This window comes from Hyperolius riggenbachi, chromosome 8 (genome assembly GCF_040937935.1).
Source record: "Hyperolius riggenbachi isolate aHypRig1 chromosome 8, aHypRig1.pri, whole genome shotgun sequence".
Lineage (NCBI taxonomy): Eukaryota > Metazoa > Chordata > Amphibia > Anura > Hyperoliidae > Hyperolius > Hyperolius riggenbachi.
Window position 1 is genome coordinate 47501175 of NC_090653.1, and position 25035 is coordinate 47526209.

Here is a 25035-nt window from a genome sequence, read left to right on the forward strand (position 1 = left end):
ATGCATGCAACAATTTGCATAAAAGGACTCAAAAATTGTCCTAGAGAAAAACGCATGCAAAATGTATAATCCTTGTGGAAACATGGCCTTAGCCATATACCCTGAACAAGCATGAAGATTGGATGTTTGACCGAGGTCAGCCTGAATTTGCTGCCTGCTTGTTTCAGGTGGGTGACTCAGACACTTATGATGCATTAAAGGTCAGTAGGATACCAGACCTCTGGTATTCTTTAAAAAGGAAATCAATATGGCAGCCTCTATATCCCTCGGGGTGAAAAAAGGTTGCAGTAAGCGGTAATCCAGAGCCTAGCTCGGGGTAACCATGGGAGGTATATGCATGCATATGCTGCGAGGTTATAACTCTTCCGGTCCTGAGGCTCTTGATCTCTTAGATGAGGTCACCGTTTGTCACATGACAACAGACTACAAACTCACCATAGAAGTAGAGTGCCACCTGGTGGACAGGAGGAAGAATTGCAGCACTAGATCCTGGGAAGATGCAGGGGCTGCTGCAGATCTCTCTTCAATATGAATTTTAGGCTCTAAAAGCTAATAAAGTTGTACCACTTTTAGACCCTAAAATTCCAGAAAGAATCATACTGCCAGGGAGGTTAAAGAGTTTCTCTCTTGCAATAAAACATCTGATCCACACTTTGCATGTCCTGTGTATACAAATTATTATCTGCAAGTACTGTATAATGATGTGCTTGCTTCATTAAAATGTTAACAGTAAGCTGCACAGGTAGAATTCAATTTATGGCAGTAGTAACCAACACATGCCTCTCTGTTCACAGCAATTGGTGACAAGAACTGCGGTCGCCATGGCACACAGGGGCCCAGTTCACTGAGACCAAGAGCACATCGGTCCTAGCTTTATTAGGAAGCGTATATTCTTTTGTGGTAAAGGTTTATAACTCTTGTTTTTTCTCTTGAACCTGATTGGGTTTAAAGGGAAGGTTCAAGCAAAATAAAAAAATGAGTTTCACTTACCTGGGGCTTCTACCAGCCCCATGCAGCCATCCTGTGCTGTCGTAGTCACTCACTGCTGCTCCAGTCCCCTGCTGGCAGCTTACCGACCTCGGAGGTCGGCGGGACGCATTGCGTACATTTTTACCCATTCCCGCTAGTGCTGGAACACTAACACAAACATTTTTACGCGTTACAGGTTCAATGCGTAAATTTTTACGCATTGAACCAGCAATGCGTAAAAATGTATGCGGTAATGTTCCTGCACTAGCGGGAATGCGTACAAATGTACGCAATGTGTCCCGCCGACCTCCGAGGTCGGCAAGCTGCCAGCAGGGGACTGGAGCAGCAGTGAGTGACTACGAGAGCACAGGATGGCTGCATGGGGCTGGTAGAAGCCCCAGGTAAGTGAAACTCTTTTTTAATTTTCCTTGGACATTCCCTTTAAGTGAAAAAAGGCAGAATGAAAATGCGCATACATCTTAGTATATACGAGGTGACCAGGGTTAAAATAAAAAAAACAGTAAATACCTGTAAGGCTGCATAATCCTTCTAGGATGAGGCCTGCATCCCCTTCCCCCCTCATCGCATCCAAATGCTTTGCAAAGTGCCCGGACTGGGCCCTGACCCTCCCATGAAAGAGAATTCTGCCATAGCCACCTGCGCAGTTCACATTGTTGCTTGCGCAGGTCGGAAGCTCTCTGCTGCTGAGTCCTTGCTCCGGGCGGCCTCCATGACATCCTGAATGCCTGAGCAGCAATGCAAACTGTGCGGGTGGCTATGGCAGAATTCTCTTTCTAGGTTGAGGATGCCAACCCATGGGAGGATCGGGGCCTGGTCCAGGAACTTTGCAAAGCATCTGGATGCAATGTGGAGAAAAAGGAGGACGCAGACCGCAATACTAGAAGCATTATGCAGCTTTAGGCTGTAGCCACACTGTGAGAGCTTTTCGAGCGGTTTTCGTAAAAATGTTACTGCAAGTGAATGGGAGCATATTTTTAAAAGCTGTCCGAAAGCTCTGATAGTCAAAAAAGCACCCAGAAAGCACTCAGTGTGGCTACAGCCTTACAGTTATTTACTTTTTTTTCCCCTTTAACCCAGTGTTGGTCACGCGTTGGATAGACGACATCAAAGCTGACACAGGATTGAGCTTAAAGGAATACTGTAGGGGGGGGGGGGGGGGGGGGGGGTCAGGCTAAATGAGTTGAACTTACCCAGGGCTTCTAATGGTACCCCGCAGATGTCCTGTGCCCGCGCAGCCATTCACCGATGCTCCGGCCCCGCCTCCGGTTAACTTCTGGAATTTCAGACTTTAAAGTCTGAAAACCACTGCGCCTGCGTTGCCGTGTCCTCACTCTCGCTGTAGTCACCAGGAGCGTACTGCGCAGGCCCAGTATGGTCTGTGCCTGCGCAGTACGCTCCTGGTGACTTCAGTGGGAGCGAGGACACGGGCGTGCAGGTGCAGTGGTTTTCAGACTTTAAAGTCTGAAATTCCAGAAGTGGGCCGGAGCATAGGCGAGTGGCTGCGCAGGCACAGGACATCTGCTGGGGACCACTAGAAGCCCCGGGTAAGTTCAACTCATTTTCCCCCGACCCCCTACAGTATTCCTTTAAGGCAACTGGCAGAAATGGTACAAGATTGGACTGCATGGAGAGAGCTAACCCATAGAATCGTCAAGAGTCGGATAACATCATCATCACCCAGTGTATCCTTTAAAGTACACCTGAAGTGAAAGCACATTGTAGCTGCCATATTTATTTCCTTTTAAACAATACCACTAGCCTGACATCCTGCAGATCTTTCAGGCATCAGTCTCAATCACATACCTGAAACAAGCATGTGGCAAATTGAGTCGGACTTCAGTCAGAAACATCTGATCTGCATGCTTGTTCACGGTCTGTGGCTAAAAGCATTGGTAGCAGAGGATCAGCAGGACAGCCAGGCAATTTGCATTGTTTAAAAGGAAATAAATAGGTCAGCCTCTATATTCCACTCCCTTTGGGCATGCTTTAACATAAAGAGAATAGGAGCCAGAATGTGACCTAGTCAGGCAGAGGGAGTTGTCACTGCAGCAGATCTCTGCTTCAAATAAGATTTCGCTACCAGATACTGTAATAAAAGTATTTTATTCAACAATATAGAGAATTACTTAACAGGTTAGACTTGATTTAGTAGATTCATTGGTTTAGCTGTGCTTTCAAGACCTTCTTCAGGCACCAGTGTTCTCCTTGTCTTCTGTAGGCTCTCGGTTGCAGCTTGTTTCTGTGTACCAGCGTCCTAGTTGCAGAAGCTTTATTGCACATAAACATGTAACACTGATTACTAAGACATTATTGTATTTTCAGATCTCTGTCTGGTGGTGAGCTTTAGGCTGGTTTCACACATGATGCGGTGCGACTGTTCAGTGGCAGAGGAGCCCGCCGCAGGACAATCGCACTGCACCATTTAGTATTTACTGTAAATCACCCTGCAGCAGAGTCCACCGACAAAGCGATTTGCATAGCTTTGGTCCCCACTCAGTGACGCGCTCCCTGCTGGACAGGAAGTTTGTCACTGATTTTTGAATGATTGGCGCATGTGCACCACAACAATCAGTATAGTCATACTGTGGGTAGTGTGGCCAGTCTAGAGACTAAAGGTGGCCACACACCATGCAATTTTTTAAATATCTGTTCAATTTAAGAATTGCAATCAATTTTTCTGACTGATTGTAACAAATTAAAAAATATGACCAATATACCACACACCTATGTTCAATTTTTCCCCAATTATGATAAAAATGATTGGAAACTCTGAGAAAATTGCTAGGGTGTGTATATTAATAAACTTACAATCCAACACACACCATACAATCTTTAGAGAAATTGAACAGAAATATCTGGCATTCCAGATCGATTTAAATCGAAAAAAAAGCGGGAATTCCGATCGGACTTTTCAGTCAAATGAAAAAAAAGCTTTCGATTTTTTCGAGAGATACGATCGTTTTCATTGAATTGCTGTAAAATCGGATCATTTTATTGTATCGTGTGTGGCCACCTTAATGTCCACTTCGAATAGCTTCAGAGTGGGAGCGTCGAAGGAGAGTACAGCGACACAAAGGGAATACGAATGAGTATAAAACATGCAGTAACAAAAGTGGTTGTGATCTAAATCTTGCTGCAGGGTTCATGCCTGCTTAATTCCATCCTTTCTTCACTGTGTAATGACAGAGGCAGGCTCACTGCTGTACATTTGCACTTGGTCAGACCTACTCCTGGGCCATTTCCTAGGTAGGAGCAACAGGCTGCTTGTCTGGGTTTGGAGATATGGATATACATGATGTTTAAAGAGACTCTGAAGCCTCCAAAAAATGAGGTTTTTACTTTAAAAACCTCTTTAACGTAATTGCCCCACCTAAAACGCACATCCTCGCGGATGAAAAAATTAATCACCCCTAACTCCAGGGGCAAAAATCCACGACTTTCCTGGTCGTGGATTTTGCTGCCCAGGGGAGGCAGAGTTTTGGGCTGTTAGCTCTGGCTCCATGCGCGTCAATCCACGCTGATCTCCGCCTCTGCGCGCCCCTCTCAGTGAAAGAAGACTGAGGGGGCGGGGAGAGGTGGAGATTCACGCAGATGGACAAAATTAGAGGCAGAGCTACAGCCCAAAGCTCTGCCTCTACGTGGAAGGAGCCCTGAAATCAGCCCCAGAGAGTTTGGGATGATTAATCGAGTTTTCAGCCTTGGGTATGCAGCGTTTCAGGTGGGACAATTATGTTAAAGAAGTTTTTAAAGTAAAAACCTCATTTTTTGGTGAGTTCAGAGTCTCTTTAAATTAGGCGCTATTTAATGTACTCAGTAGGGATGGTCAATAAGGTGCAAATAATTCCAACTTGATCCAGAATTATGTAAATTTTACATGCACATTTATGCAGCTTGAAAATGGACCATCAAGACTTAACTTGATTGGCCCATTTTCAAGCCACATATATATTTGCATACATAATTTGCATAATCCTGCATCAAGTCAGAATTATTTGCATTGCAGTGGCTGGACAGTGTACTGGTTAAGGGCACCACCTTTGACATGGGAGACCAGGGTTCAAATCCTGGCTAGGGTCAGTACCTATTCAGTAAAGAGTTGAAGGCAATACTCCCTAACACTGAAGGGTGGCCTCTTGAGCGCGTCCCAGTGGCTGCAGCTCTTAAGACCAACAGGGGAAAAGCACAATACAAATGTTAGGAATCGGATTATTGACCATCCCTAGTTCTCGCCACTCACTGGTCAATGGTGCTGATGCTGTAAAATTACATTTACATATCAGTGTATCTAAGAGTTCTGGTGTCCTTAGTTCACTTTGTATCACCTGTTAAAAATGCACCTGAAATGAATTGAAAGTAAAAATTTAGGGCTTCCTCCAGCCCCCTTCGGCCTGATCGCTCTATTTGCGCCATCCTCCACCTACCGGAATCTCCACAATCCTCCCAGTAACTTTGGCCAATCAGCGCAGGTTTGCCGAACGCGCTCCCTTATTGAGTTCCCACAACCGGGAGTGTTCTGCGCCTGCGCAGTAGTACTGCACAAACGCAGAACGCTCCTGGCAACTGGCGGCCACGCATGCGCAGTAAGCCCCGACTCCCAAAGTTACCAGGAGCTATAGCGAAGAATCCAGGAGGCAGAGGACGGCACCAAAGGAGTGATCAGGCCGAAGAGGGCTGAAGGAAGCTCCAGGTATGTATGGATTTAAAAATGTGGCAGATGCTCAGTATTTAGCGATTTAGGCCTCTTTCAGGCAGGAGGTGCAATTTCAGTTGTAATTTAAATGCAGCTGAATTGTAGCGGTGGTAACACCACGCGTGTCAAGCCCTGACACACAACGATGTCACAGGATGGCGTGGGAATACATCATGTGGAGTCTGATCCCTGCCGCACTCGAATATGCGCAGGTATCGAACACTAACCAGCTCCCGGCAGATGCATGAGAGCAGCTGACAGGTGGTGAAATCATTGCCTGTCAGTTGCCCATCTGAATGTATCTGTGGAGAACACATGGAAACACACAGATTCTATATACTGCAGTTTAAAAAGTACCAAAAAAAGGAATGTGCAATCAATGTAGCTTTTAACCACTTCACATTCTGCATACAGTATTATTCACGTCATTGCAAGTGGCTCATCAAGCCGGGACCCGATCCGTTCAGCATAGTGAGGATGACAGCGGTAGTGCAGGGAGGAGATCGCGATCGCCAGTGGTTAGTGACACACCTGGGATTTTTGGGTGAGAAGGGTGTCTTAAAGGGACCAACAACTGGCTATCCATGGGGGGGGGGGGGGGCATTTGAATTAAGGGGCACACAAATGGCTATCAATGGAGGAGGGATAAAGGGGCACACACTCTGCTATTCATGGGGGAAGGGGGGGTAATAAAACAAACAAACATCTGGCTAACTATGGGGGGGGGGGGGGGAGAGAATCAGGCAGGTCTGGCTAACTCGGGGGGGGGGGGGGGGGAGAGAATCAGGCAGGTCTGGCTAACTCGGGGGGGGGGGGGGGGAGAGAATCAGGCAGGTCTGGCTAACTCGGGGGGGGGGGGGGGGTACAGAGGCACATCAGGGTCTGGGGAGGGGTACAGAGTCAAATCTGGCCAACTATGGAATATAAAGGGGCACATCTGGCTAACAAGGGGGCGGGGGAGGATTAAAAAGTGCCACATTAACTAAGGGAAAAACTAAAGACATAATGGAAAAAATGCACCTTTATTTCCAAATAATATATTGTCTCCATACATTGTACTAAGATCATACTTTAAACACTGTAATAGCCAGGACAAACGGGCAAATCAAATGTGTGGGTATATTCTACAGTAGCACTTATTTTCAAACTATAATGGCTGAAAGCTGAGAAATAATTCCTTTTTTTCCATTTCTTCCCCTTATTACCTTTAAAATCTAGACAAAATAAAAGAATTCTTAGCAAAAAGTACCACCCAAATAAAGCCTGATTGGTGGCGAAAAAAAACCAAGGTATAGATCATTTATATGTGATAAGTAGCGATAAAGTTATTGGCTAATGAATGAGAGGAGTGTGAAATGTTGAAAACTGCTCTGGTTTTTAACCTCCTGAGCGGTACGCCCGACACTGTGTCGGGCATACCGCTCCCTAGAATTACAAGTCCCTCACAAAGATTCTAAAAGATTTAATGTCCCCACAAGCTTTAGCTAGCACTAGGCTAGCTAGTATAAGTAGCTGGCACCCTCCGATTGCCACCAATACCCCGATCCAGTCACTTGATACATTACCCCACCTGGATCCAGCGATCGGTGCAGCCTCCCTGCACAGCTCCGGTCTCTCTATGGGGAGGATCGGGTCTACGCATGATATCATGACGTCGGTGACGTCATGTACGATCCTCCCCATGGAGAGACCGGAGCTGTGCGGGGAGGCTGCACTGATCGCTGGATCCAGGCTGGGTAAAGTATAATTGTGGGGGATCGGCAGCGATCGGAGGGTGCCGGCTACTTATGCTAGCTAGCCTAGTGCTAGCTAAAGCTTGTGGGGACAATAAATCTTTTAGAATCTTTGTGGGGGACTCAATCTGCAAAACCACCTGAGCAGTGTAACGCTCAGGAGGTTAAGGGGGAAACCCCTAGGGTAGGGAAGTGGTTAATAATGTTCCCATAACAGCCCTAGATCAGTCCCCCATTTGGTGCTAGTTTTCTTTAGGGGTTCCAGCAGGAAATATCATAGGGGACAGTTCTCCAATCACCTTACAGCACAAAGCGTTGTGACTGGCCAAATAGTGCCGGCGTAGTTTACTACAACATACTGGAAACCTTGCAGTTAGATCTCATAGTTCCCTATGAGATCTCCTGCTGGGTCCCATAAAGCAGACTAGTGCCCCTCCTTATATAATATAAATAAATGACAATAAACACCCACACTGATTCATTCATTTAGTAATTGAAGTGCCCACACTCAGCCATTGAAGTGCTGTGAAAACAATTGCAAATGTGTTAATCAATTTTGAAAATCGCTTGTGCAATGATTTCCTATGAGAGCGTTCACATATAAGCGTTTCCATTACGATTCGCACACTAAAGCGCTGCCTGTACCATATTCGGGGCAATTTGCCTTAATGGTAGGTAATGGATTGTATTTATTCATTTCCAGGTAAAAGAGTTCACTTCCCGACTGACATCAGGAAGTGAAAAAACAGAATTGCTGTGCAAAAGCGCTTTATAAAAAAGAATGCAACCCGCAGGTAAGCACCGGTGGCGCTAAAGAAAGAAAGAAAAAACAAACAAACAAACAAACAAAAAACACACACAAAATTGCAGATCAAATGTTTGAAGTTTGACTGGATTTGCCTCATGCTTGTTACAGGAGTGCGATTTAGACAGTACCGATGCATGAGAGATTAGCAGTATGCCAGGCAAACGGCATTGTTAAAAAAGGAAAATAATTTGGCAGCCTTTATATCACTATCACTTAAAGAGGAATTGTCGCGAAAATCTTAAAATTTAAAACCCATACAAATAAGAAGTACATTTCTTCCAGAGTAAAATGAGCCATAAATTACTTTTCTCCTATGTTGCTGTCACTTACAGTTAGTAGAAATCTGACATTACCGACAGGTTTTGGACTAGTCCATCTTCTCATATGGGGGGGTTTAGAATTTTCTTTATTTTTGAAAGCACTTAGTGAATGGCAGTTGCTCCGTCCGTGTAGCAGTGAGCAGCGACGCTGGCCAGCTTCTCTGTATAAATCATTTTCTGGGAATGTCTTTATAAAGAATAAAGGCCATGCTGAGAATCCCCCATGAAGTATTGGACTAACCGAAAACCTGTCGGTAATGTCAGATTTCTACTACTTACTGTAAGTGACAGCAACACAGTCCCTCTTTAAGGTGTTCTTTTGGCCTGGTACAGTACATAACCATGCCATTCTCCTGTCAGATCGAGGGAAGTTTAAAGTCATTCGATAAGATCTGGTATGTCTGATCTGCATCCGATCAAGAAACAGATCGATTTTGTGCAGTACTGATCCCAAAATTGATCCTTTTCTTGATCGGAAACAGATCGTACACACCAAAATGTTCTGACTAACAGGAAAATTGCATGGCGTGGTCCAGGCATTAAAGCAAATCCGAAGTGATCTTTCGAAAAACCCCAAACAAATAAAAAAACATACTACCTGATGCTGATCATGCTCTGGATCACAGCGCTTCTTGCTGCACTTGGAAACGAGGACACAGTGAGGAGAACAGGAAGGCTCTATAGGACCCAGAGCCTTCCCTCTCCTTAGGTAAGTATCTGCTCTTAATTTTTATTTCCGCTTCAGACTTTCTTTAAAAGGAGTCTATAGTGGATCCATGCATGTGAATCACTTTTAGTAGTCAAATCTGTAGCTCAGCTTGCTGACTCCTGTGTGATCCATCTTTCCTCACACCTACCTTCTAATCACTCCTGCCAGGTTTCCGAACTTGGGATAGAAGACAGGATGAGTCATCTGAAGGGAGTGATCACTTGGAAGTCAGTATATGCAGGCAGGTTTCTGAACTTAGGAGAGAAGACAGGATGAGTCTGAAGGGAGTGATCACATGGAAGTCAGTATCCGCAGGCAGGAGTCCGATCTTGGGAGAGGACAAGATGAGTCATCTGAAGGGAGTGATCACATGGAAGTCAGTATATGCAGGCAGGAGTCCAAATTTGGGAGAGACAACAGGATGAGTCATCTGAAGGAATATAGCAGGCATGAGTGATCTGCAGAATCTTTTCATGTGGCTAAATAACACAGAAAAAAAACTTTTTTTAGGGCAAGGAACTGTATCAGTGCCTCTATTAAAGGACAACTGTAGTGAGAGGAATATGGAGGCTGCCATATTTCTTTCCTTTTAAGCCATGCCTGGCAGCCCTGCTGGTCTGTTTGGCTGCAGAAGCGTCTGAATAACACCAGAAACAAGCATGCAGCTAATCTGTCAGATCTGACAATGTCCAAAACTCCTGATCTGCTGCATGCTTGTTCAGGGTCTATGGCTGAAAGTATTAGAGGCAGAGGGTGAGCAGGGCTGCCAGGCAACTGGTATTGCTTAAAAGGAAATAAACATGGCAGCCTCCATATACCGCTTGCTTCAGTTGTACTTTAAACACTTATTTTTCAGGGTATAACAGTCTATTGATATAGATGGATACTCTACAGTGTCACTTAAATAATCGTATTAACTATATCCATTCTCAATAGATTTGGAGGTGGTATGGCCACCAAGCAGCAGAAATCAGATCAAAGCACAAAGACAGATTCTGAAACAGGATTCACACTGTGTGCTTTGCACAGCACATGTTCTAGTGTGTGTGAACTGCAGTGGAGACTGGACATTAATGCAGAGCCTGCATGCAGCGAGTTAGAATAACGCGATTTGTTACAAAGCAGAGATGTAAACAGACCCATAGAATTGTATGTATAGATTTTAATTGCAACTCATGCAGTGTGAAAGGACCCTTAGGGCCCATTCACACTTGAGCGGTTTGCCGGCGATTTCAGCAAAACGCCCAAACACTAGCGCTTTTGAAAGCGTTAGTGTAATAAAACCCTATGGGCCTGTCCTTACTTGGGCGATTTGCGCTAATCGCCGCAAATCGCGAAACGCAAACACGTAGCCTGCACCATTTTCAGGCGATTTCCCGGCAATCACGTTTCAGTGCTATAGAAGCACTAAATGCGATTGCGGAAAGAGTGTTCAGTGATTTTTCCGCTGAAAAAAAAAAAAAAAAAAAAAAAAAAAAAAAAAATCACTCACGCAAGTTTTGCGCTTTTAAGTGTGAATGGGCCCTAAGGCCCCTTCCACTTCTAGTCTCTTGCATTGTGATCTTATCGCAATGCAACGTAGCTGAAAAGACGCACCGCATGTTATCGCTGCGATGCAACCAGGGCTGTGGAATCGGTACAAAAATCATCCAACTCCTCAGTATATGAAACCTCCGACTCTAGGTACCCAAAATGACTCAGACTTCGACTCCTTGACACGTTAGTCTAATACTTACCAGGGATGTGGCGTTGGCACAAAAATCATCCAAATCCAACTCCTCAGTTTATGAAACCACCAAATCCAGGTACCCTCGACTCCACAGCCCTGGATGCAACGATACAGTGAAGCATACAGTACAGTGAAAGTATGCCTCACTGCCAAGTAAATACACGCGTTTATCAGTTAACACACGGCATGCCATGCGTTACTGTGTTGGAACCTGCGGTACTGCACTCAGTGTGGAATGCCCCATAGGTATATAAGTGATATTGTCCGTTGTTATGCAACACAAGACTCAACACAAGAAGTGTAAAAGGACCATAATGGAACACTTATTATTTAGCAATGCATTATCCTGCTCCTCAAGGGGTATGGATACTCCCGGTTTAAAGTGGACCCAAATTAAAAATACAAGATTTTAGAAATAAAATCTATTTTCTAAATTATAATAATAAATGGCAGTCTTTTTTCAGCTGCATGATGACAAATATAAAATATTTGACATTTATTGGAGGAACCCCTCCCTTCCTTTCATATTGCCGGGACAGAATCCGGGAAACTGGTGGAGTAGATGGTGTCCAGCAAAGGAGGAATTGCTAATGGCTGCCACCTGTATAACCCTAGTTATGAAAAGAGAAGGGTGAAAGGCACTCACTGAAATGCTCATAGGCTTGAAGGAGTGTTTATTTATATTTGTATGTGTCAGAGTGGTGCAACTAAATATTTTGAATTAAAAAAATGTTTGGTTTGGGTCCGCTTTAAGTGTACCCGAGGCAGTGCGGCGAGGGGGCAGATGGGACAGAGAGGCATGTTCCCTGCTGCAGGACGTGCCTGTGCCCCCCCCCCCCCCCCCCTGCACCGCACTATCACCCCCCATAATTGGCCACACGCGATTACCGTCAAACTCAAGGGGAAGGGAGAAGTATTGCCGGCTTAAACGCCCACTGAGGCCATTCCTGCAGGCCTTCCCCAGCTGCCATTGGGCAGCTCTGCCTCTCCACAGCTGCTCCCCCGCATGCTGCTCTGTGTGTGACACACAGAGCAGCTCTTCCAGTGTCGTGACCACGAAAGTGAGCCCTAGCGGGCCACGGGAGCAGCAGGGATTGTGGCTACCTGATCCGATCAGCCCCCGGATCAGGTACCATTGCTCGTCCACATGATGAGATGGCTGTGCGATCGGAAAGGAACACGTACGATCACACGCCATCTGCGTTGCTAATCTCACGCTGCTGCACAGGAACTGTATTCTATTATGTGGTATAAGTTTGTAACCCTCTGTTTTTCCTCTTGAACCTGATTGGGTATTTGAACTGAAAAAAGGCAGAATGAAAATGCATTAGTAATCAGTGTTACCGCTTTATGTGCAATATAGCTTCTGCAACTAAAGATTATGACTTTCAGTCTGTGTGGGTGGAGCTGCTGCTTCTGCTCAAATTGTATCATCCTGTTGTTCAGACTGCAAAGTGAGAAGGCACAGACTGAATCTCTCTGTGAAGGCTGCAGACACACTATCACTCTGTGGTTCAGGAAGTTGTCAGTGCCCGGCTCCTGATCAAGTTCTTTAAAAGTGATACACCTCAACATAGAGTAGACACTAAGGGCCCATTCACACTAGAAGCGCTTTTCTGAGGGCTTTGTGATTGATTAGCGCTTTTTAAAACTCGCTCCGATTCACTTTCGCGTACGTGATCACAAAATTGTTGCAATTTTTACTGCAATTTTAATGAAAGTGAATGGGAGCGATTTCTAAAAAACGCTAATCAATCACAAAGCTCTCAGAACAGCGCAGAGTTTATTTACATAGCACAGCGTTCTCAAACTCAAATACAATGTGGGCTGAAATTGAACACTGGGATAAAGTCACAGGCCAACCTCAATGTCTAATGGCCACCTCCCTCCCCTATACAGTTCGCTGTTGTCTAGTGGCTCCCCTCCTTCCCCTATACTGTTCCCTGGTGTCTAGTGATACAGTTCACTTGTGTTTAGTAGTCCCCCTTCCTTTACAGTTCCATGGTGTCTAGAGGCCCCCTCCCTCCCTTATATTTATTTGGTGTCTCGTGTCCCCTCGCTCCCTTATACATTTCCCTGGTGTCTAGTGCTTTCTCCTTCCTTCCCCCATATGGCTACTCTGATGATCTAAGTTTTACCTTCAAAATAGCTTCGCTGATGGTTTAGAGTGGAACATAATGCAAAGTGGGGATACCACTTGTGGGCCAAATTTGATGGCTCTGTAAACCAGATTTGGAACGTCTCAAATCCTATTATACATAAAATAGCATGTTTACTCCAGTTATCATCCACATCTGGTGGTGGAGAGGGTGGGGTAGGAGTATAATAGATCACACTATATTAGGGAGTATTTTGGGTCAGAATAATGAGCACATTGATACACTAGAATAGGAAAACAGTATGAGGGACACTATAATAGTTGATAGTATAATAGTACAGCCAGAGCCGGGACAAGGTCCTCCAGCACCCAAGGTTGAGACAGCAAAGTGCGCCCCTCCATCCCTGCCACCCGAGTCATCAAACACTGATCGCTATTAGACTAAGAGGCGCCACAGGGTCCACAACCTCCCCAACACCTTAATATCTAGTTATCTGGCTTGCAGTCACTCCCATGTATCCCCTTTTCTTATTTCTTTCTGCTTCAAACACAATTAGTAATGACAGCTGAATGAATTCTGCGCCCCCTCCTACACGGCGCCCTGAGGCTGGAGCCTCTCCAGCCTATGCCTCGGCCCGGCCCTGAGTACAGCTATAGGGGAGCACTATAATTTTGGGAGCTATAAGAAACACTAACGTGCACTACTATGATAAGGAGCACTGTAAGAAAGAAACCTGGAATGGGGGCCATTCTTAAAGAGAATCTGTACTCTAAAATTCTTACAATAAAAAGCATACCATTCTATTCATTATGTTCTCCTGAGCCCCTCTGTGCTGTTTCTGCCACTCTCTGCTGCAATCCCGGCTTGTAATTGCCAGTTTTAGGCAGTTTTTACAAACAAAAAACATGGCTGCTAACCAGCATGTGATAGGCTGAGAGAATCTCAGTTTGTGACTTATACAGAGTCTGGAGGGGGCGTGAAGAGGGTGTGTATAGCTTCTATCCTATCACAGCAGAGCAGCACATTCTTGCCTGAGCCGACCAAGCTGACAAAGGAGAAGATTAGATTATATAACAGAGATAATACAGCCACTGTGCAACTAGGAAAGGCTGCAGTAAAACAGACCACATTAGAACAGGTATAGGAACTTATAGGATAGAATAAGGCTGAAAATTTTGTTACAAAGTCTCTTCAAAAGAAAACCTGTACCTACAAAAACCTCCCCTGGTGGATACTCACCTCGCTAGGGGGAAGCCTCCGGATCTGACCGAGACTTCCCCCGTCATCCTGTGTCCCACGGCGGTCTTGCTGTGCCCCTCCGAACAGCGGGCATGTAAATATTTACCTCCCCGGCTCCAGCGTAGGCGCAGTATCTATTCTCCGCTCGGAGATAAGCGGAAATACCCGATCGCTGTCGGCCACTCTACTGCGCAGGAACAAGTCTCCTGCGCCTGCGCAGTAGAGCGGACCCGACAGAGATTGGATAGTTCCGCCTATCTCTGTACGGTTTGCTGCAACAGCGCCCCCACTGGAGCCAGGAAAGGTAAATAAATCAGTGCTTATCAGCGCTTCTCAGCCTTGTCGAGTGAGGATTCCGGGACACTTCGGGGGAGCCAGCGCTGGACTGCCTGCAGCTACGGCGGAGGGGGAAGCCTCATTGGGAACCTGAGGGTTCCCCCTCCCGAGGTGAGTACCACCCAGGGAAACTTTTTTTTGTTACAGAGTCTCTTTAAAGACTATCCCTCCTACAAAATAAATCCCTATTCCCCGCTAATGTTGAGGAGCCTTGAGATCCACAAATTATTTTAAGGGTTCCTCCAGGGTTGAAAACCACCAGAGAGAACCAAAAGTTAAAGACGAACTGTAGCAAAAATAACATAATGAATAAAATTGCTTATTTTTACAATAATCATTTATAAATGATTATATTCAGTGTTTGCCCATTGTAAAATCTTTCCTCTCCCCGATTTACATTCTAAAATTTATCACAGGTGGCGACATCTTTAGTTCTGCCAGGTGATCTGTGCGGAATGTTCATTACTGAGAGTCCTATGCACAGAGGGAGATATTGCCTGCTTGGCAGTTGAAAAAAGCTGTAATTTCCCACAATGCAACGAGGTTCAAAGACAGCAAATTGTCAGGAATGTAGTCATGACATCACGCTGTGGGAGGGGTTTTACCATAATATCAGCTACACAAAGCCTCCTGATGATCTATTTGAGAAAAGGTAAAGATGTCTCTTGGGAAAGATGGTATCAGCTACTGATTGGGATGAAGTTCAATCTTTGGTTTAAGTTCCTCATTAAATTGGTAAATGTTCTGTGAAGTTATAGGTACTTGGCATTACCACACCTGTGGTTTACACGCATGAATCAATCCCAAAAATGTACTAAGTGTGACATACGTCACAAACCAGTAACGATATAGATTCTTAAAGCCATTTTTACCATAAAGCCCATATATGCCCCCTCCCCCATGGGAACATGCTTACACAAATAGTGTGAGGCCTGGAACCCACTACAAAACGCTATCGCTAATCACAATCACTTTGTATCAGCAGTTTGTAAGCGATTTCCTGAGCGTTGTAGGGAGCAATTTTAAAAAGTGTATCAATTTGCCAGCGGTTGTGTAGCGATTAGCGTTTTAAAGTCTGATTGGACCTTTCAATTAATTAAGTTACAGTGTGCAGTAACTTCAAAACGCTAGCAAAATCGCTCCGTGCTGGTTTTGATGAACGATTACGCCAGCGATTATATACATTACATTGAAGCGCAAACGCTAACAAAATGATGCATGTCATGCGTTTGCGATTTTGCTAATCGCAATCGCTTCTGTGGAATTTGCACCATCCATTTGCATTGGCAGAGCGTTTAGGGAAATCGCTAGCGATTTATCACGCTCCCTAAACGCTCAAAAAAAAAAAATGGCTCTAGTGGGTTCCAGCCCTTAGTGTGCTATAAAGTGCATACTAATTGTTTCCTACGTGAGTCATAGGTTATGCATACTCTCACCTGAATGTGCATCCCATACATGTGGCATGTCTACATCCAGGTTATGGATATGCCAAGTTGCACATACATTTTGACTTCCAATATATGATAAACCCTGCATGTAACTGCCCATTTATACACTCAATTAATTGGTGAGAAAGCAGTTGATGTCAATGTCTAGATGACCCAAACCAAACATTTTTTGTAATTCAAAATATTTAATTGCACTACTCTGACACATACAAAGATAAATAAACACTCCTTCAAGCCTATGAGCATTTCAGTGCCTGCTTTTCACAACTAGGGTTATACAGGTGGCAGCCATTAGCAATTCCTCCTTTGCTGGATACCACCTACTCCACCACTCTGCCGTATTCTGTCCCGGCAATATGAAAGGAAGGGAGGGGTTCCTCCAATAAATGTAAAATATTTTAGATTTGTCATCATGCAGCTGAAAAAAGGCTGCTATTTATTATTATAATTTAGAAAATAGATTTTTAATTTGGGTCCACTTTAAAGTGTACCTGAGACGACGGATGGTAAAAGTTTTATACATACCTGGGGCTTCCTCCAGCCCCCTCCGTGCAGATCACCCCCTTCCTGGCATCCAAATCCTCCTGGATTCTCCTGTAGCAGCTCCGTTATCTTCGGCCAGTCAGTGCAACCAAGCACGCCCTCCCTTCTTGCTCCCGCGGTTGGGAGCGTTCTGCTCCTGCACAGTAGTACTGCGCAGGCGCAGACCGCTTATGGCAACGGGAGCGCGGAGGCATGCACAATACACCCAACAGGCCACGGAGAACGAGGCCACTACGGGAGAATTCAGGAGGCTTTGGATGCCGAGGAGGGAGCGATCTGCACGGAGGGGGCTGGAGGAAGCCCCAGGTATGTATAAAACTTAATTTCCATCGTCTCAGGTACCCTTTAAAGGACAACTGAAGTGAGAGGGATATGGTGGCTGCCATATTTATTTTCTCTTAACCTCCTTGGTGGTATGGACGAGCTCAGCTCGTCCATAACCGCCGGAGGGCACCGCTCAGGCCCTGGTGGGCCGATTTTTGTAATTTTTTTTTTTTTAAACCAAGCAGCTAGCATTTTGATAGCTGCATGTTCGGGACGATCGCGGCCGATGCACCGCTACCCGCCGTGTAACAGGGCGCCCCTCGAGACCCCGTGCGCAGCCTGGCCAATCAGTGGCAGGCAGCACTGAGGGGTGGATCGGGACTCCCTGTGACGTCACAACGTCGATGACGTCATTCCATTCATCGCCCTTGGCGACGGGGGAAGCCCTGAAGGAAATCCCGTTCAGAACGGGATTTCCGGATGGGCTTGATCACCAGCGGCGATCGGAGGGGTGGAAGGGATGCTGCAGGGAGGGGGGAATCATGTAGCTAGCGCTAGGCTAGCTACATGATTTAACCACTTGATGACCCAGCCTTTACCCCCCCCCCCCTTAAGGACCAGCGCTGATATCGCAGATCTGTGCTGGGTGGGCTCTACAGCCCCCAGCACAGATCAAACACCAGGCAGAGCGACCAGATCGCCCCCCTTTTTTCCCCACTAGGGGGATGATGTGCTGGGGGGGGTCTGATCGCTCCTACCTGCGTGTGGCTGGTGGGGGGGAACCTCAAAGCCCCCTCCACCGCAGGATTCCCCCTCTCCCTCTCCTCCCTCCCTTCCCCGGAGATCGGAGGCTGCACAGGAACGGATCTGTCCTGTGCAGCCTCTAACAGGCTCCTGCCTGTCATGTGACAGCGATCCCCGGCCGCTGATTGGCCAGGGATCGCTGATCTGGTACAACGCTGCTACTGTTAGCAGCGTTGTACGAATGTAAACAAAGTGGATTATTTCCGCTTGTGTTTACATTTAGCCTGCGAGCCGCGATCGGCAGCCCGCAGGCTATTCACGGAGCCCCCCGCCGTGAATTGACAGGAAGCAGCCACTCACGCGAGCGGCTGCTTCCTGATTAATTAGCCTGCAGCCGGCGACGCAGATCTGCGTCGCTGGTCCTGCAGCTGCCACTTTGCCGACGCGCGTTATGAGTGCGTGGTCGGCAAGTGGTTAAAAAAAATAAATGCAAAAAATACAGCTGCGCCGCCACCGTGGCGCAATCAATAGAACGCCAGGGTGGTTAAGCAATACCAGTTGCCTGGCTGTCCTGCTAATCCTCTGCCTCCAATACTAGACAAGATTAGCTGCAACACGGTGGGGTAGTGGTTAGCGCTCTCGCCTTGCAGCGCTGGGTCCTCGCTTCTAATCCCTGTCAGTTCTGCAAGGAGTTTGTATTTTCTCCCTGTGTCTGGGCCAGTGCACACCAACAACCTCTAGCAGATCTGCTAACGCTAGAGGTTTATGAAGCAGATGTTCAGAGTGATTCTAGGCATGTTTAGAGAGACGTTTTCTAAACGTGTTTTTTGGAGCCTTTTTTTGTAAAGCAGATTTCATATATTGTTACAGTAAAGCTGTTACTGAACAGCTTTTCTGTAACAAAAACGCCTGGAAAACCGCTCTGATCTAATGTCTTTCAGAGCTGTTTTCCACTTTCCTATACTGTAACATTGAGGCAGAAACGCCTCAGAAATCTACAAAATGCTGCAGCCCCTGAGTTTGCGTTTGTGGAAAAAACGAGCCGCTCTGATGTGCACCATCACATTCACTTTCATTAGCCAAGCGGTTTTCCCCCTGCAAGAGTTTTAAAAAACGCTCCAGAACTGCTCTTGGTGTGCGCCAGCCCTCCGCATGGGTTTCCTCCATGCACTCTGATTTCCTCTCACATCCCAAAAACATACCGATAAGTTCATTGACTTCCCCCTAAATTGACCCTAGACTATGATACATGCACTACACAATACATACATAGTCATATGCCTATGGTAGAGACTAGACTGTGAGCTCCTCTGAGGGACAGTAAGTGACAAGACTATATACTCTGTACAACGCTGCATAATATGTCAGCACTAAATAAATAACGCTTGTTTCTGGTGTTATTCAGACACTACTGCAGCCAAATAGATAAGCAAAGCTGCCAGGCAACTGGTATTGAAAAAGGAAATATAACAGCTTCCATATTCCAATCACTTCAATTGTTCTTTTAAGTTTATTTGACCCTCTCCATGACCTAATTTTTTTTTAAGCCCACAAAATCTCATGCACCTAGGATCCGATCCATGCGCAAGTAAAAAAGTGGGCTGATACACTATGTTGCATGCACCCTATTTCAATACTGGAAATACATTTTTTTCCTGCTCTCGTGGTCCTGCCCATATTGCAGATCACTTTCTTACTACATAAGATGTACAGTGTGGGTATGATAACAGGTAATAAACCGTCTAATGGGGAATTCAGGTATTTGAAATGTGTTTTGTTCTGTTGCATGTGGTGTGCCGCCTCTTCATTTCCTTGGATTTATGTATAGTTTGACTCAAGCCTCCTTTGGGGTTCCCACAGCACATGAACAAGCAGCGGGCAGGTGTTGTATATGTGCTATACTAGATAGACTAGCAGGTGCCCAAAAAAGAATTTGGTGTCCCCCTGCTCGGCGCTGTACTGCGAGGCATGCTAATTGACCTGAGGAAGAGGCTTACGCTGTGAAATGCGTTGTCCTATGTGCTGAATAAAAGTCTGTACCTTTTTGTCATAAAGTTTTGCGAGCCTCCTTATTAAAGGAGTCATCAGGGAATATGATGACAATAAGTGCTACTTACCCGGGGCTTCTTCCAGTCCCAAGCATGTCCCTCGCTGCAGCTCCGCGGTGAGCCGTTCGCCTGTGAAGCTTCCCGGTCCCTGGCAATGACGTCAGGCGACCTGGAGGTCGGCCTGTACTGCGCCTGTGCGAGCAGCGCTGTCAATCACCGCCACATGGACTGGAGCATACTGCACAGGCACAGAACTACTGCGCCTGCACAGTATGCTCCAAACCACGTGGTGGTGATGGACAGCGCCGCTCGCGCAGGCGCAGTACAGACCGACCTCTAGGTCGGCCTGACATCGCCGGGGACCGGGAGGCAGCGGCGGTGAATGGCTGAGCTGCAGCGAGGGACATGCTGGGAGCTTGGGGCTGGACGAAGCCCCCGGTAAGTAGCACTTATTTTCGTTATAATCGCCCTGATGACTCCTTTAACCACTTGCCGACCTCCCACTCATAACGCGCGTCGGCAAAGTGTTAGCTGCAGGACCAGCGACGCACATCTGCGTCGCCGGCTGCATGCTAATTAATCAGGAAACAGCCGCTCGCGCGAGCGGCTACTTCCTGTCAATTCACGGCGGGGGGCTCCGTGAATAGCCTGCGGGCTGCCGATCGCGGCTCGCAGACTAAATGTAAACACAAGCGGAAATAATCCGCTTTGTTTACATTTTTACAACGCTGCTAACAGTAGCAGCGTAGTACTAGATCAGCGATCCCAGGCCAATCAGCGGCCGGGGATCGCTGTCACATGACAGGCAGGAGCCTGTTAGAGGCTGCACAGGACAGATCCGTTCCTGTGCAGCCTCCGATCTCCGGGGCAGAGAGGGAGAGGGGAAATCCTGCGGTGGAGGGGGCTTTGAGGTGCCCCCCCCCGCCACCCACACGCATGCAGGAGTGATCAGACCCCCCCAGCACATCATCCCCCTAGTGGGGAAAAAAAGGGGCGCGATCTGGTCGCTCTGCCTGTTATTTGATCTGTGCTGGGGGCTGTAGAGCCCACCCAGCACAGGTCTTAGAAATCAGCGCTGGTCCTTAAGGGGGGTTAAAGGCTGAGTCCTGAAGTGGTTAAGGTAGGATTAGTCCTTTTTATGCACTTTTATGATTTATTACTTCACAGTTCCACACTGAGCTTTGCAGTACTTTCCATGTTTTGGGCACCTCCTGCTAGTCTATCCTGTTTCCCTCAGTTACCCTACTTCGGTAGGGGACTCAGCCCACAACCTGGCTGTGGCATGAACCTCTTTTTTGAAGCAACGGTTGGTATATCCTTCCTGAAGGCCAAGTGGGGATGGTACTTTGTCTTGGCTCCCGGGCATACGTTTAATAAAGCCGCAAGTTAAAATAGGCGCAGCTTTCAGCAAACTAAGCAAATCAGTATTGCACGCGGCTTCATTAAACCGATACTCTGTCCCGTATTCACTTGCGGTAAATGGTAACACTACAAATCAGCATGTGCCCGATGTAATCTAGTTATTTACCGTTTTATAGACTGCGCTCACAGTAAAAGCCCTTATTTTTCAAAAGATATTACGGTAAATTGTAAAACTCTACAAATCGGCATTTGCCCAATGTAATCTCGCTTTCTTTACCGTTTTATAGACTGGGCTCACATTAATATCCCTTATTTTTCAACGGATATTACCAGTCTATCATCTAAATACAACGTTAGTGATGCACACGGATATTAGTCGTTGAAAAATAAGTGCTTTGAATGTGAGCAGTATTGCATGCGGCTTCATTATACACTCGCACGTATTAGCTTACTGTATATTGTAACACTACAATTCTGCATGCGCTCCATGTTATCTAGTTATTTACCGGTTTAAGTTGTCTCCTAGCTCAGACTGTGCTCGCATTAACAGCCCTTACTTTTCAACAGATATTACCAATCTATCATTATTGAGGCTACTTACACACTAAGACGTTGCGTTTTAGGGGACGTTATGGTCGCATAACGTGCCCCTAACGCAACGTATGGTGGTGTTGAAGTTGGACGTCAGATTGAGCTGCGTTATGCAGCTCTCAAAGCAGCCGCTCCAGGTTAGTGATAGGAAGTCCGGATCTTTTTAAAGAGAACCCGAGGTGGGATTTACTTATGCTAGTGGGGCACAGAGGCTGGTTGTGCACACTAACACCAGCCTCTGTTGCCCCATGGTGTGCCTCCAAGACCCCCCTGCGCGCCGCTATACCCCCCGCAGTGCTGGCGACACGCAGCGTGTCGCCAGCACAATGTTTACCTCTTGCCTGTCTGTTAGCGCCGCTCCCCCGCCTCCTCCGTATCGGCGCTACCCGCCCGCGTCACTTCCCTGCAATCAGCAGGAGGGAAGGGACGCAGGCGGGTAGCGCCGATACGGAGGAGGCGGGGGAGAAGTAAATCCCACCTCGGGTTCTCTTTAAGAATTGGATCATTTGAATCGGATCATTGAAAAGATCTGGATCTTTGAACCGAATCATTTGAATCATTTTACTAAGGAAGCAGACTGGGTGAAATGACTAGCAGGACAGCACTTTCCCTGCATTGTACATTCTGTATGTTCCTGTTTTTTCCAGACAGACATCCACTGTGAACTGAATCTTTCATTGTGATGATCCAGATGATTCGACTCACAAAAAAGATCCGGATCAAATGAACGATTCATTCATGATCCGGACAACACTACAGTCCTACCATGAGTCTCTGCAGTGCAGTGAATATTAATTAGCCATGTGGCTGGCGGTGGAGGAGGAGGGGAGACCTCCTCCTCCAACATTACTGAGCATGTGCAAGCAGTCTAACGCTGCTTAGCCAAGTATAACGTACAGCATGCATCACTTTGTTTAAACGTGCTGCGTTACTATGTAACGCAACGTGTGTACTGTGAACAGCACAATTGATTTTACAGTGCTGTGAGTTAGACTGCGTTACTGGCTGCTGTAACGTGGGACTTTGACGTCCCACTGTGAAACCAGCCTTAACGTTGTATATATAAATACAACATTAAATCATAACACACAGGTGTTAATCGTTGAAAAATAAGTGCAATTACTGTGAGCGCTGTCTATCAGCTATGAGGCATCATAAAGCGATAAATAAGATACCATCGGGAGCATGTTGAATTGTAATTGGTAGGTATATTCAAAAAAGCGTTTGTTAAAAAAAAAAATACGCCCATTATTCCTGACCGTACAATATCGGTCTTTAATACAGATTTCTTTATATTTAAAAATCCTCTCATACAGAACACCATGCCTAATCACAGGTGCTATGCCTGATCCCTTCTGTGGGCGCACACTACGTTATCAATGTCCTCGATGTGTCGCTCACCATACTTTCTTTGTTAGCCACGCTATGAAAAATATAACAAATAGCCGCAGATGACATGCCGATTACAGGCATATCTGTGACCTGCGCCCATATTATGCAGTCTGCGCCATGAAAAGAAGGCATAGTGGATAATTGCATTATCGGAATAGCCACGCCTAATTTAACTTGCGCTGCAATTAGTGTGACCGCTTCCCAGAGTCTGTGTGTTCTTTATGTCACCGCTAGCACTGTATATGTGCTATGGCATTATTGTAATATGAAGGTGGAGCTACACAGGAGGGCTCAGCAGAACCTTGTGTGACCCAATCGGTGGTGTATCCGCCAGCTTCAAGCCTCACGTCTCCGTACGTGTGACGGGTGGCGTAACATAGAAGGTGTAGTTAACAAAATGCTAGAAGACTAGCGCTGCTCAGTTACGTCCTTTACAATGTAGTGGTTTCAGTTCTATTGCTTCCTTCAAATCACACATGTACCACTAGAAAGATAGCGCTACAAAACATACAGAAAGAAACCAACGTTGTCAACAGACATAATGAAGTCCACGTGGATCGTGTATCAATACTGTTCCAAACATGTTTAAATGATCCTCAGGCCACAATATTCCTCCATAAACCCACCACCACACCCGATGTGATCAGACTCACCGGATGGGAAGACCTATAAAGCAGGTCTAATCGCACACTGGGAGGATGCTTATGGCCATCCCCCACCACACTGGCCGAGATGGCGATCAGATCATATGCGATAGCCTCTTCAATATAGCAGAGCACTTCTACTCCATCAATCATTATGAAACCTCGAGAAAGAATGAAAAGAAACCTTGAGAAAGAGCACCACAGTGTAAAACTATTTAAATTTAAATCAATAACATAATATTGCACTCACAAGTTTCCCGCAGAATCCGCACTTCAAGCTTTTTTATACGGGCTCTCCCCCGTGTGCTGGTTCCATCTCCACCCTTGATTGGCGCACTTACAATTGACGTGTGCGGGGATACCAACACTGCCTCGAGTGTGCCACACAGCTCTCATTTCCACACTAGAGTGGAGTGTGGATGCGGAATTGAGAGCTGTGTGACACACTCGAGGCAGTGTTGGTATCCCCGCAAACCAGAATCGTGAAGGTGCCAATCGAGTGTGGAGCGGTGGAGACTGAGCCAGTCTGTGCGCAACAAGCCTCTTTCAGACCGGCAGCTGACAGGCGGTGAATTCACCACCTGTCGGCTGCTCTCCTGCAACGGCCGGGTGCTAGTTAGTGCTCAGAACCGGCGTTAGACAAGTGCCCCCCAACTGAATCCAATCTGAGCAATGCCAGAGCCTGCAGCCCAGCGAGCTGGCAGGGGGACAATCATTCTATTGATTTCACTTTAACAGAAACCTAAACTGATGAAGAAAAAAATGAGATTGACTTACCTGGGGCTTCTACCGCGCCACCCTGAAGTCGCCATGTGCCCGCCCCGGTATTTAACGGTCCCCTGCCGCGGCTGAGTTTCGATCCTCCTGCTGGATAGCCACTCATCCTTGTACGTGCTCTCATTGCCGGGAGCGTCCTGCGCAGGCGCAATAGAGATTTTCTCGTACTGCGCCTATATAGAATGCTTCCGGTGACGGGAGCGGCGAGGATGCGTGTGGCTAGGGCTGCGCAGGTGCAGTGGCCATCAAATGGCTCTGTTGGCAGAGTCGAAACTGAGCCGTGGAGGGGAACCAGAGAATCCTTGCATACCGGCGAGGGTACAGGGCGACTGCAGGGGGCTGGTAGAAGCCCCAGGTAAGTTTAACTTTTTGTTCTGCGTCAGCAACACATCAGCAATGTATGCTTTTCTTTTTTACAATATATGGTGAAATGTTGGAGCACACACACAACATACACATCACATCATTGCAGCACACGCTCCCTAACATTTACCAATTACAGGTCACCTCCATTGTCCAGGTAGCTGTGTCTTCAGCAATAATAAAGGCCGTGCAGAGTCTAGTGGTGG